Raw genomic sequence first — 12,026 nt, 5'->3', positions numbered from 1 at the left:
AAGCTGACAGCCTGCCAATATCACTTGCCTCTGCTAATTACAACTTTGATGCGCCTTTCCGAGCCAGAGATTAACAAGTCTCTCACGTCTATTCGGAATGGCATATCCCTTCTATTCAAGAGCGCCTGCAGGACGCGGCGGGGTAGCTCTCGATCATTTACTGAAGAGAAAACAATCTATTATGCGGCTTGTACAAAATCTGAATGGCCTGTAGCATCATGCGGTGAACAGTATTTGGTAGGGATGCAAAATACGGCAATTCCGTTAAATTCAGAGTATTTAGAAGTCAAAACCCAATAGTATGTGTCAGGGCACGCGTCGGTCTCGCGCAAGAACGACCATTGATCGGGGAACAAAGCGGTTCCCGATTGGTCCAATTTACCCTATGGCCTTTGCAAGGTCTGGATTGCGTTACAGCTTATTAATGCACAGAGTTTTCAAAACACAAGATTTCCTCTTTTTCGTAGTTTAATGGAATTAAAAGGATGTTTCCATCTGAACGGGTATTGAACAGGTTATCTTGTCCAGAGGCCACCACTTATAGATGTCTGCTGTGAGAAAAGAAGATGAAGTTAGCAGACGACAAATCGCGTGATATCCATTAAACCTAATTTTCTTTCCTGAGTTAACGGTTGATTTCATGTTATATCTTAGGGAAGCTTTTCCACTGATAATCGCTTTAAAAACTATTTTAAGTTCTAGTTTCATACTTTAAAACTTGTATTAAAAAATCTTGCATGAAAGTAAACAAAACATGGTAAAATGCGTATTTTCTGGTGAAATTAATAAAATATATGGTTAAAAACCTTTCCATTTCTTAATTGACATTTAAACAGCGCATAGACTATGTTCACTTTATTTATCTTTTCATTTGCCACATCTACTTGATGTGACGTTGTCATCAGCTAATCGAATTGCGTAAACATGCAAGTACGAGTTCAAATGATTTTGCTCATTGATAATAATACACTCCTGACACAAAACAAACTATTTATTGTATTTTTGTGCAATAGTGTGTGTAACTCTTACATTTATAAAGTTATTCCAAATGTGCTTGAAAGATTCCGTGCCACTAAAGCTTATATCCCCCGGTTGTATCATTCACAACAAACGGCCCTTGCGAGGAAAATAAAATCAGGTAGTGGGCTGATAGACAGAGAAGCAGGTCAGGAAATAGTCGTCGATTTTTTACCAACCATGCTTGCGAAATTTGCAGCAAAATCAGTTTCCCTTGAGAACTTTGGAAAATTTTGTAATGTTAGTGGTAATATTTATTTATTTATTACCCAGGCAACGACGACATTATGGAGAGATATATTTTGCTGCGTTTAAAAAAATATATTAAATATATTATTTCAGTCGCCAGAGATATGCTTCATGCGTATAAATATAATTTTAGACTTTCTACAGTACTCAAATAAATGATTCCTTTTCATCGAAGATTAATTGACAAGATCCAAATAACATTTCATTCGCTGCCAGCAGTAAATCATAATTCTCTGTATTGAAATAGTATTTTGCAGATTTTCTCAGGGTAAAGCTAAAGTGAATAAGAGATGAAACCCATATCTGGTCATTCTAAAACAGCCTTTGGAACGTAAGACATGTGGGAATTATAAAACAGCCTTTGGAACGTAAGACATGTGGTCATTATAAAAGAGCCTTTGAATGTAGGACGTGGTCATTATAAAACAGCCTTTGAATGTAAGACATCTGGTTATTATGAAAAAGCCCTTGAAATGTAATACATCTGGTCATTATAAAACAGCCTTTGGAACGTAAGACATGTGGTCATTATAAAACAGCCTTTGAATGTAACACATGTGGTCATTATACGACAGCCTTTGAATGTAAGACGTGGTCATTATAAAACAGCCTTTGAATGTAAGACATCTGGTTATTATGAAAAAGCCCTTGAAATGTAATACATCTGGTCATTATAAAACAGCCTTTGGAACGTAAGATATGTGGTCATTATAAAACAGCCTTTGAATGTAACACATGTGGTCATTATACGACAGCCTTTGAATATAAGACGTGGTCATTATAAAACAGCCTTTGGAACGTAAAACGTGGTCATTAAAAAACACCCTTTGAATGTAAGACATCTGGTAATTATAAAACAGCCTTTGAATGTAAGACATCTGGTAATCATTAAATAACATTTGGAATGTAAGACATCAGGTAATTGTAAAACAGTCTTTGAATGTAAGACATCTGGTAATTATAAAACAGCCTTTGGAATGTATGTCATCTGGTTATTATAAAATGCCCTTGAAATGTAATACATCTGGTCATTATAAAACAGCTTTTGGAATGTAAGATATCTGGCCATTATAAAACTGTCTTTGAATGTAATACATCTGGTGATTATAAAACAGTCTTTGAATGTAAGACATCTGGTCATTATAAAACATTCTTTGAATGTAAGACATCTGGTCATTATAAAAAAGCCTTTGAAATGTAAGACATCTGGTCATTATAAAACAGCCTTTGGAATGTAAGATATCTGGTTATTATAAAACAGTCTTTGAATGTAAGACATCTGGTAGTTATAAAAGTCTTTGAATGTAAGACATCTGGTAATTATAAAACAGCCTTTGGAATGTAAGACATCTGGTAATTATAAAACAGCCTTTGGAATGTAAGACATCTGGTCATTATAGAAAAGCCTTTGCAATGTAAGACATCTGTTCGTTATAAAACAACCTATTCGAACGCAAGACATCTGGCAATTATAAAACAGCCTTTGGAATGTATGACATCTGGTAATTATAAAACAGCATTTGGAATGTAAGACATCTGCGGAGATACATATCCGTATTGTTGTTTATGGTTTTACAGTACAGCATCACTTTGAAGGCTATATTGTGCCCAAGCAAGCAAAGTAAAGGTACCTTGCCTAAGATAGCCAATGCGGATTGATACAGCGGTGGGCGACTGAACCCGCATCCTTCACCTCACGGATCCAACGCGTTAATCACTCAGCCACAGCGGCTGCTCAATAGCTATTGTGATGATTAGGTATAGTTTAAAGATAAAAATATCAAGGACGCGCTAAATGAAAGGTTTCTATTTTGTGAGATTCGTCAGTTTTTATAAGAAACTACTTAAACCGACGTGCACTCGATGAAATAATTACAACCGTGAAGACATGTTTTGACAAAAGAGGTTAAAATCTAGTACAGCATTTGATGATATAATTTAGTTACAGCCGTGAAGACGACACGTTTGGACTCGCCATATTAAAATAAAGTGATGATATAATTTAGATTTTTGTATATATCATGCTGCATTTCGAGTACCGTAAGAACTTTACCAATGATGGTTAGCTTAGAGACTTATTACGCCGACATCAAATTTGATTCACTATTCCACCTTTAAGGAATGCTAGCCCGTTTCTGTCGTCACCGCTCGATATGGACGTGGCCATCATATTTAATATGCAAGTGCAATGCGCTGAATGAATTATTGCCAACTAATTGGTCGACTGCAAATGAGCTTATCAGAAGGCGTACTATATCTTTTCAGTCGACAAACGAGAGGGCAGTATTCCATTCAGCGCATCGCACATGCAAATTAATCAGGTCAAATCATGGAAAGTTCCTGCGTTACAGTTATTTGTTGAGGTTGTTTCTATCAGGGCGTTTTATTCTGCAATATTTTTACAAGAGATGCGGAGATGGTTAAGATTTAATCCCTTTTTCACTTCTCATAACGTCACACCTGCGAAGGCAACAATGCACAATCATTCTGATGTTATTGTTGAGGTAATCAAAATTATATTCTAAAAAAATGTATACTTTATAGAATTATTCCAAAGATTTATGTTTCATTCCACGTATTTTCGAAAAAAAAATGTAACTTTTTTCGTTCATTGCGAAAATGAGTACACTGAAACATGGTTATGTAGCAAACGATTATAGCATTTTGGAATGCATAGTTATTTTTGTAAGGAGATCAAATTTCTTGGATTTATACAGCACATGATAAGATCTTTAGTGCATAGACAATAGAAGCTCTGTCAAGGGACAGACACAAAAGAATGGCTAATGAAAGAGTTTACCCACACATCACATGAATAAGCGAGAACGAGCTTTCTTTAAAACAAAGTTCATATCAGTCACGTGGATGAGTAGAGACAGGCAGAAATACCTGACAATTGTTGTTTGAACTTTGGTGTCACATGAAAATACAAATGAAAGGAATAATCTCTAACAACACATTAATATTAGACTTGGTCAATGAAGGTATAGGAAAATACAAAGATGAATACAAATACAACTCGACAGCAGCAGCACACACACACACACACACACACACACACACACACACACAAAGGGGTGAATGAGTGTGAACAAAGAAAGGAGATAAGTTACGTGGCGCATTTATACAGATCTTTACAGAGCCCGAGCCTAAACAAAAATATGAAACAAACAAGTTTTACGACAGAGAAGTTCAAAGGAAAATGCTGAATCCTTTTTTTTTAATTTATCCAGACATCGAAAAGCGTATGTAGTTGAAGTGTTTAATAGAACTACAAGGACCAGAAAGTGGAAACATTTTATTCAGACTGAACCAGTAAACCAGCTGACTTTTACCAAAGCGACTTGATGGACACAATAACACTCACTACAGATCAATATATATGACTTTACAGATTAATAGGCATGACTCCACAGATCACTAGACATGACACCACAAATTAATAAATATGACTATAGATCAATAGATATGAATCCACAGATCAATAAATATGACTCCACAGATCAATATATATGACTCCACATATCAATAGACATGACTCCACAGATCAATGGATATGACTCCACAGATCAATAAATATGAATCCATTCTATATATCAATGAACATGGTTCTACAGATCAATATATTATTTCACAGATCAATAAATATAACTCCACAAATTAATATATATGACGTCACAGATTAAAAAGACACGACTCCACAGATCATTAGATATGACTCCACAGATTAATATAGACCGCTCCGGTGGCCTAGTGGTTATAGCGTCCGCCTCGGATGCCGGAGGTCGTGGGTTCGATCCCCTGTTGAGTCGTACCAAAGACTTACAAAATGGTACTAACAGCTGTCTCTCTTGGCGCTCAGCATTAAGAGGTTAGTGTTAGGACTGGTCGGCCTGGTGTCAGGATAATGTGACATCATGGTACATGTTTGCGGCATGAAGCCCCAGTGCTAGACATCACTAAAAACTGTCACACTGCAGACATCGTAGCGATATGACTGAAAATTTTTTAAGTTACGTTAAAAATCCAAATAAAACACACACGCAAGCACAGACATGATTCAAAAGACCAGTAGATATTTCTCCACAGATCAATCAACATGACTCCACTGGAAGCAGCGAAGAAGGAAAAACAGATCAAAATTATTGAGCAGGGTATTCAGTTACCTAACAATAGATGTATTCTGAAATTTAATATGGATAAAAATGTCAGAATACAAAAATAAATAAAAACATTGTTTTTAAAAAAAAGAGATCCACTCCCAACTTTACCCAAACAACGCTTAACATCAGGCAAATAATCGTACGTTATCCAGTCGTTACAAATTGGACGACTTAAAGAGAAATTATATCGAGGGCATGTTTCACGAACAAGAATAACAAAACACGACAATCAAGATGACATATAATGTTGAACGGTAAAAAGTAATGCACTTCTTAAATGGACAGGTAACGTGGACGATCTTATGGTTGGGCACCGGATGTTAACATTGTGCCATGATAATAAATGGCGTCCAGACCTTGTAGAGCACTTGAGCTGAAGGAAACTCGATACATAGAAGTATTAAGGTGTATAAAAACTTGGACAAATAGCGCATTAGATCATAAAATGTCTAGCACTGGGGCATCATGCCGCAGCCATGTAGCACGATGTCCCACCGAGTCACCAGTCCTAACACTAACCTCTTAATGCCGAGAGCCTAGCGAGGCAGCTGTTAGTACCATTTTTGTAAGTCCTTGTTATTACTCGGCCTGGGTTTGTACCCACGACCTCCCGCTTCCGAGGCGGACGCTCTAATCACTAGGCCACCGGAGCGGTCTATTTTAGTATGTATCTTTGTATGTATGTATGTATGTATGTATGTATGTATGTATGTATGTATGTATGTATGTATGTATGTATGTATGCATGCATGCATGCATGCATGCATGCATGTATGTATGTATGTATGTATGCATGCATGCATGTATGTTATGTATGTATGTATGTATGTATGTATGTATGTATGTATGTATGTATGTATGTATGTTATATATGTATGTATGTATGTGTGTATGTATGTATGTATGTATGTATGTATGTATGTATGTATGTATGTATGCATGTATGTATGCATGTATGTTATATATGTATGTATGTATGTATGTATGTATGTATGTATGTATGTATGTATGTATGTATGCAAGTAGTTAAGTGGGTCACCCTAGGGACAATGGGAATTACCATTAAAAACACCCCTGGGTCACTCTGGGGACTATGTAAATTTAACATGGGGAAAATTGCTGGGTCACTCTAGGGACAAAGGGAATTTAACATGGGGAATAGAGTTTGGGCTTGTCTAGGGACAATGGGAATTTAACATGGGGAATAGAGTTTGGGCTAGGGACAAGGGGAATTTAACATGGGAGAAAAAAACTAATTCAGGGACAAGGGGAATTTAACATGGGATTTTTTTTTTTAAATTTAAAAAAAACAACTGGGCTAGGCAATTGAAAGTCAATCTCTTTTCGAGACCTATGAGTGGCCCTGAAAAGGGCCTTTGGGTTTCTTCTTCTTCTTCTAACTCCTCCACTTCTTCCATCAAGTCCTCACTTTTTCCATTATTCCTTTCTTCTTCTTTTTCTCCTCTGGCATCCAGTCTGGATGTCCCAAGGCTCTAAACTTTTCCTGGACTTTGATCCAATTCTGATTGAGCCTTTCAAAATCTGCCTGTTTCTTTTTGTTTTCCTGATCTTTTCTTTCTTTATTCCATCTCTCTTTAATCTTCTTTACTTCTTCCTCCATTACTTTTCTCATTAGTTCTTCCGATTTCTTAAGCTGGTCCAGGCCTTTTTTGACGAATGACCACTCTGTCCATTCCATTATGTCTTCCAAAACACACTTTACTTCTAGCACATTATCCATGGCTTCTTTCAAGTGACCAGTCTTTACATACTCTGGATTTATAAAGCCTCTTAGTCTTTTTACTTCTTCTTCTATCATCTCTTTCACCAGCTCCATAGCTAATTTCAGGTTTGTCACTTGCCTGCTGACAAAATCCCTGGTAACTTCATGCTTCCATTCACGTTCAATCCTTTCCACTACATAGGCTCCATCCACCATCCAATACCAAATATCCTTCAACTGGTTAAACAATTCTGTTACAGCCACCATCTTCCTTGTCTTTATTCTCTGTAGAATGGTTTGAACAACGAATACTGTGGGTTCTTATACGAAAAGCGCGGACGTGAAGGAAAACATCCCCCTAAAATAAAATTGATCTTACCTAGATCATCACTTAAAACGCGCGGACGTGAAGGAAAACATCCCCTACTTTTCTCATTTCATATGATCTACGATCTACTATCCACATACCTGAAGCAACAATAAACAAACCCAAAATCTACTATCCACACACGCAAAGCATTATAATGAAACCCAATAATCTACTATCCACACAAACGTCCGTGAGCGCTTACAAACACACACACAGACACACACACACACACACACACACACACACACACACACACGGAAAAAAGAGTAAGTGTTTATATTCACACTACTCTTCATACACACATTGGCAAATCGATTGTTATTTCTTTTCTAAAGGTTTGGGTAGCCCTGAAAAGGGCTGTTTGTTTTTGAACTCCAGTGACACCTGGTTAATGATGGCACCTTCCAGGCCTGGCACCACACACACATCTTCTTCCCCAGTCTCCTTTTACTTTTTTTTCTTGAGAGCGCAGAGGGAGGATGACTGGCTTCAGCACCCCAATCCTCTGTCTCTGGTATCTTGTAAGCCATCCTCTCTCCTATTTTCTTTTCCTCCTCTTCCCTCTGTCTTCTCTCCTCCTCTTCCTTCTTTATTCTTCCCTCTTCTACTATGGCCTCCGCTGCCAGTTCATTTAACAGGCGCCTGACATATTCCAGATGTATCTGGAGTTCAAGAAGTTTGCTTATTCTGGAATTCATTGTCTTGTTAACGAATGAACAGGGTAGCTAGACTGCCAAGCGATTTTCAATTTATAGTTAAAGCGCGAACGTGAAGGAAAACATCCCCTAAAACAAAATTTATATTACCTAGATCATGACCAAACAACGCGCGGACCTAAAAGAAACACTCACTCACTTTTTTATACTACCCATTACTAATTGAAAATTTTTCATTAATCACTTCAATATACTATTCACATACGCAAATAAATCAAATCAAACCCCAAATCTACTCTCCACGCACGTCAAACAGCAAAAAACATGATCATCATCTACTATCCACACAAACACATACACTCACACCACAAAAGAGTCAGTTTATATTCACGCTACTCTACATACACACATTGGCAAATCGATTGTTATTTCTTTTCTAGAGTATTGGGTAGCCCTGAAAAGGGCTGGGGTTTTTTTTTTTTGTTTGTTATGGCGATCTTTTAGTTTCTAAGAATGCGACGTCCTCTGAGGATAGACTTTCTGACGATAGGTCTGCTTCTTCGGAAAGAGAAGAAGAACTCTTTGGTGTCGATACGACAGTCGACAAAGCCTCTGTCAGGTTCAGGTTGCTGCTACTCTTGCTGCTGTTACTGCTCTCTCTGCTGTTTCTGAAGTCTGTACTTCTCTGTCCATTCTTCTTTCTCCCTGTTCACTTCTTCTCTGAAGAGCTCTTCTATCAGGTCTTCAGTGACTTTTAACATTCTCACATTCTCTATCTCTTCTGGCTTCGGTATCAGACTGTGTCTGACCCTGTGCAAATTCACGTAGGCTTCGCTTAGCTTAGTTAGTTTGGAGCACATCTTCGTAGGAGGATGAGTCGACAATGGATGGTTAGACTGGAGGCTACCCCGGCCTTAAAGTCAAAGCGCGGACGTGAAGGAAAACATCCCTTTACGGTTTTCGAGCCGCAACGATCAATGAGTGTCATGAGAGAGATAGAGAGAAGTCAAAGAGCATGAATCAACATTCTTATAGCCAAACAAAAGACAAAGGCATTTTTTTCAAAACACAACATTTTTTTATTCAAAAATCACTTAACACTAACAAACAACTCTAAGATTTTTTAACAATAATCCAACACTATAACATCAAACATTTGTTTTTCAAATCACAAACATTTTTTTCAATTTACACATTATTTTGGACAGGGCTGACAACCTTGTGAATGAAATTGTGATTTCCACTGTTGGACGTCATTAGGCCATTGATGGACACTACGTTTCCTAGCTTGAGACAAAAGATAAGCATAATGGTCACAAAACCATCGATCTACTTTCACATCGTTTCTAGAAGAAGAACGAGGATCAAAATGAGTCACTAAATGTTCTAAGGAATAACCCAGGCTGCGATGATGCAGAAAATACACACAATATTGTCCACACACCAAGGAATCTGTGCCTTGTAATTTCACATTATTGAATCGGGTGGTCTGAGCATTTCTTCTCATAAAGTCGATGATATCGTCTTCCAAAGGAGGCAATCCATACGAATCGAAATATTCCAAACATCCTTCTTGAGGAAAGTAGACGGCTACCCAGTGGGTTCCTGGGAGATGACTGTCGTCCGTGTTGATCACATGAGCTTGATGGTCTTGAGGTTTGCGATGAGGGAGTTCATCTTTAGCACAGACGACAGGATTCCAAGAAGCCGTGTACGAACTGTGGTTCAAAAGATAATAAAGTTCCCAGGTATCCATTGATTTGTGTGGTTTTTTTCTTCACAGGTAATGATAAGTGATCAATTCGATCCTAACTTTTTGCTTGAAAATGTCTGACAAGTAAAAGGCGTTTGGCTCCGACTTCTTATTCTGGTCAAAGAGAGATTCGATGCGACGGCGCTCCAGAGACATTAATGGAGGAGAAGAATGTTTATCCAAGCCTTTATACCACTCGTTCAACACGAGTTCTATCTCGATGACACCCCAAGCTTTGTCCAGATACTCGTCCAATTTTTCTTCTTGGCTCAACATCAGACATTTGTCGTGTTGAATTTGACTGGGATGATCGTTGTGACATCCATAGCACTCTTCCTTGATCAATTCTTTCATTACATCTGTCAGGAATGTAGCAAAACAGGAGACTAAATGGGCTTTTTGTTCTGGCCATCTCGACTTCATCATGATAACTTCTTCGTCTTGGGATTCTTCTTCTTCTTCTTCCACAGTCGCCTCACATTCCATGTTTAAAGTTTCTCCACTAGGTAAAGAGGGATAACAGTCTTCCATAGCTTCTAATAATCTAGAATGACTTCTCTCAAACTGTTGATTTCTATGGTATTGTCAAATTCTGCATACAGGAGGACGTTCACTGTGTCAGGTAGAGGATTAGTAAACTGAAGTTCCACACGAATCTGGCCGGATTTTATAGGGTGGAAATGCCCCTCGTCGCTGCCTTGGTCTGGAGTGAAATCGAAAGCCCACAAAGCGTAGCCTCCTACATAATCCTCGTACGTAATACCGTGACTGGTGTTGGTTCCTAACTGTCCCGTGGCTTCGTACAGGGACAAGTACGATCTCAAATAATTCCTGTCACCGAACTTAGGCTCAAAAGGTCGAGTACACAAGATCTTGCCGTCGCGACTGACTTCGATCTTGGACACATTTTAATGATAAAACTCAAAAGGATTTTCCTGGTAGAGTCCGTTGGAGGCTGAATTCTTGACCATACCAACGATCAAACGTTTGGGTAACTGTCCTTGGAATAGATGATCTTCGATCATGGATCGTTGTGCAGCAGGAATGGTGAACGTTTTCACTTCCACTCTTCGTATCGGATACTTGGCAGTCGTTCTGCTCAACGTCTGACTGACGTCGTTTCCCACTTTAGGTAACACTTCCACACGACGCACGTAGAGTCTGGCTTCTTGGATGATGGTTTTGTAAATGGAACCATCAGCAGCCATCAAATGGAAAGCGGTACTGCTGCGATTCAGTCTCAAGCGGATATCCACCCCGTTCAGCAAATACTTTTCTTGTAACCACATGTTTAGATGCAAGCGATCCATCAGTTCTAAACTACGACTTAGATGAATTTTCGTTCGTCGTTCTACAAATCCCGTTGTATTTTGAGCATCCCCAGCAACTGTAATGCTGTTGAACTTAGTCGCTTTGTCAGGTTTCCATACCACGCAAGCATCCAGATGAGTGTTCTTGGCTTCTTTTCCGTACGTCAAGAGATTTTCCAGGTACGCTCGGTAAGGGTAAGTATCCATGCTGCTGCTGACCAATTTGTTATTCAAGTACAAGTCCACTTCGCTAAACAAGGAATGCATGAAATTATTGACGGGAACTACTACATTATCATTGTCTATGTTAGCGTTGGGTGGTTCGATCACTTTCACTTTCAAGTATAGGTAACTGCTATTCAGATCGATGTAATCTTCGGGTTGTCCTTTGATTTCAAACTCGATGGGAGCGGAATCCGTCAAAGAGGAGACGGGATGAAATTCCACCCACTGGGATTCTTGCATCGTCATCATGGTGGGGGGGCATGGCAAACAGATCCAGTTCCGACTTGGAACAGGCGCAAGACTCTCGGTGCATCATTTTTTCTCTTTCGCAATAATCGAAAACGTCTAAGTCTCGAACGGTTCTTCTTTTCTTTATCTTTCTAGCTTTAGACGTGTAAAGTCTGGTGAAAGGGTGTTTTCTTCGTCGTCTCTTTCTGCCTTGTCCTTGCTGAATGCCTGACTCGGTAGCGTGCAGGGCATTTATAGGTGTTTCTCGTCGGCCCAAAAGGTCTTTACCCGTTTGCAGCAAGACATTTTTCCCGGCCCTCATGAAGGCTTCT

Source organism: Sinohyriopsis cumingii, chromosome 17, assembly GCF_028554795.1.
Source record: "Sinohyriopsis cumingii isolate HCF-2022 chromosome 17, ASM2855479v2, whole genome shotgun sequence".
Classification (NCBI taxonomy): domain Eukaryota; kingdom Metazoa; phylum Mollusca; class Bivalvia; order Unionida; family Unionidae; genus Sinohyriopsis; species Sinohyriopsis cumingii.
The sequence above is the reverse complement of the archived record's forward strand: the minus strand, read 5'-3'. Positions refer to the sequence as shown.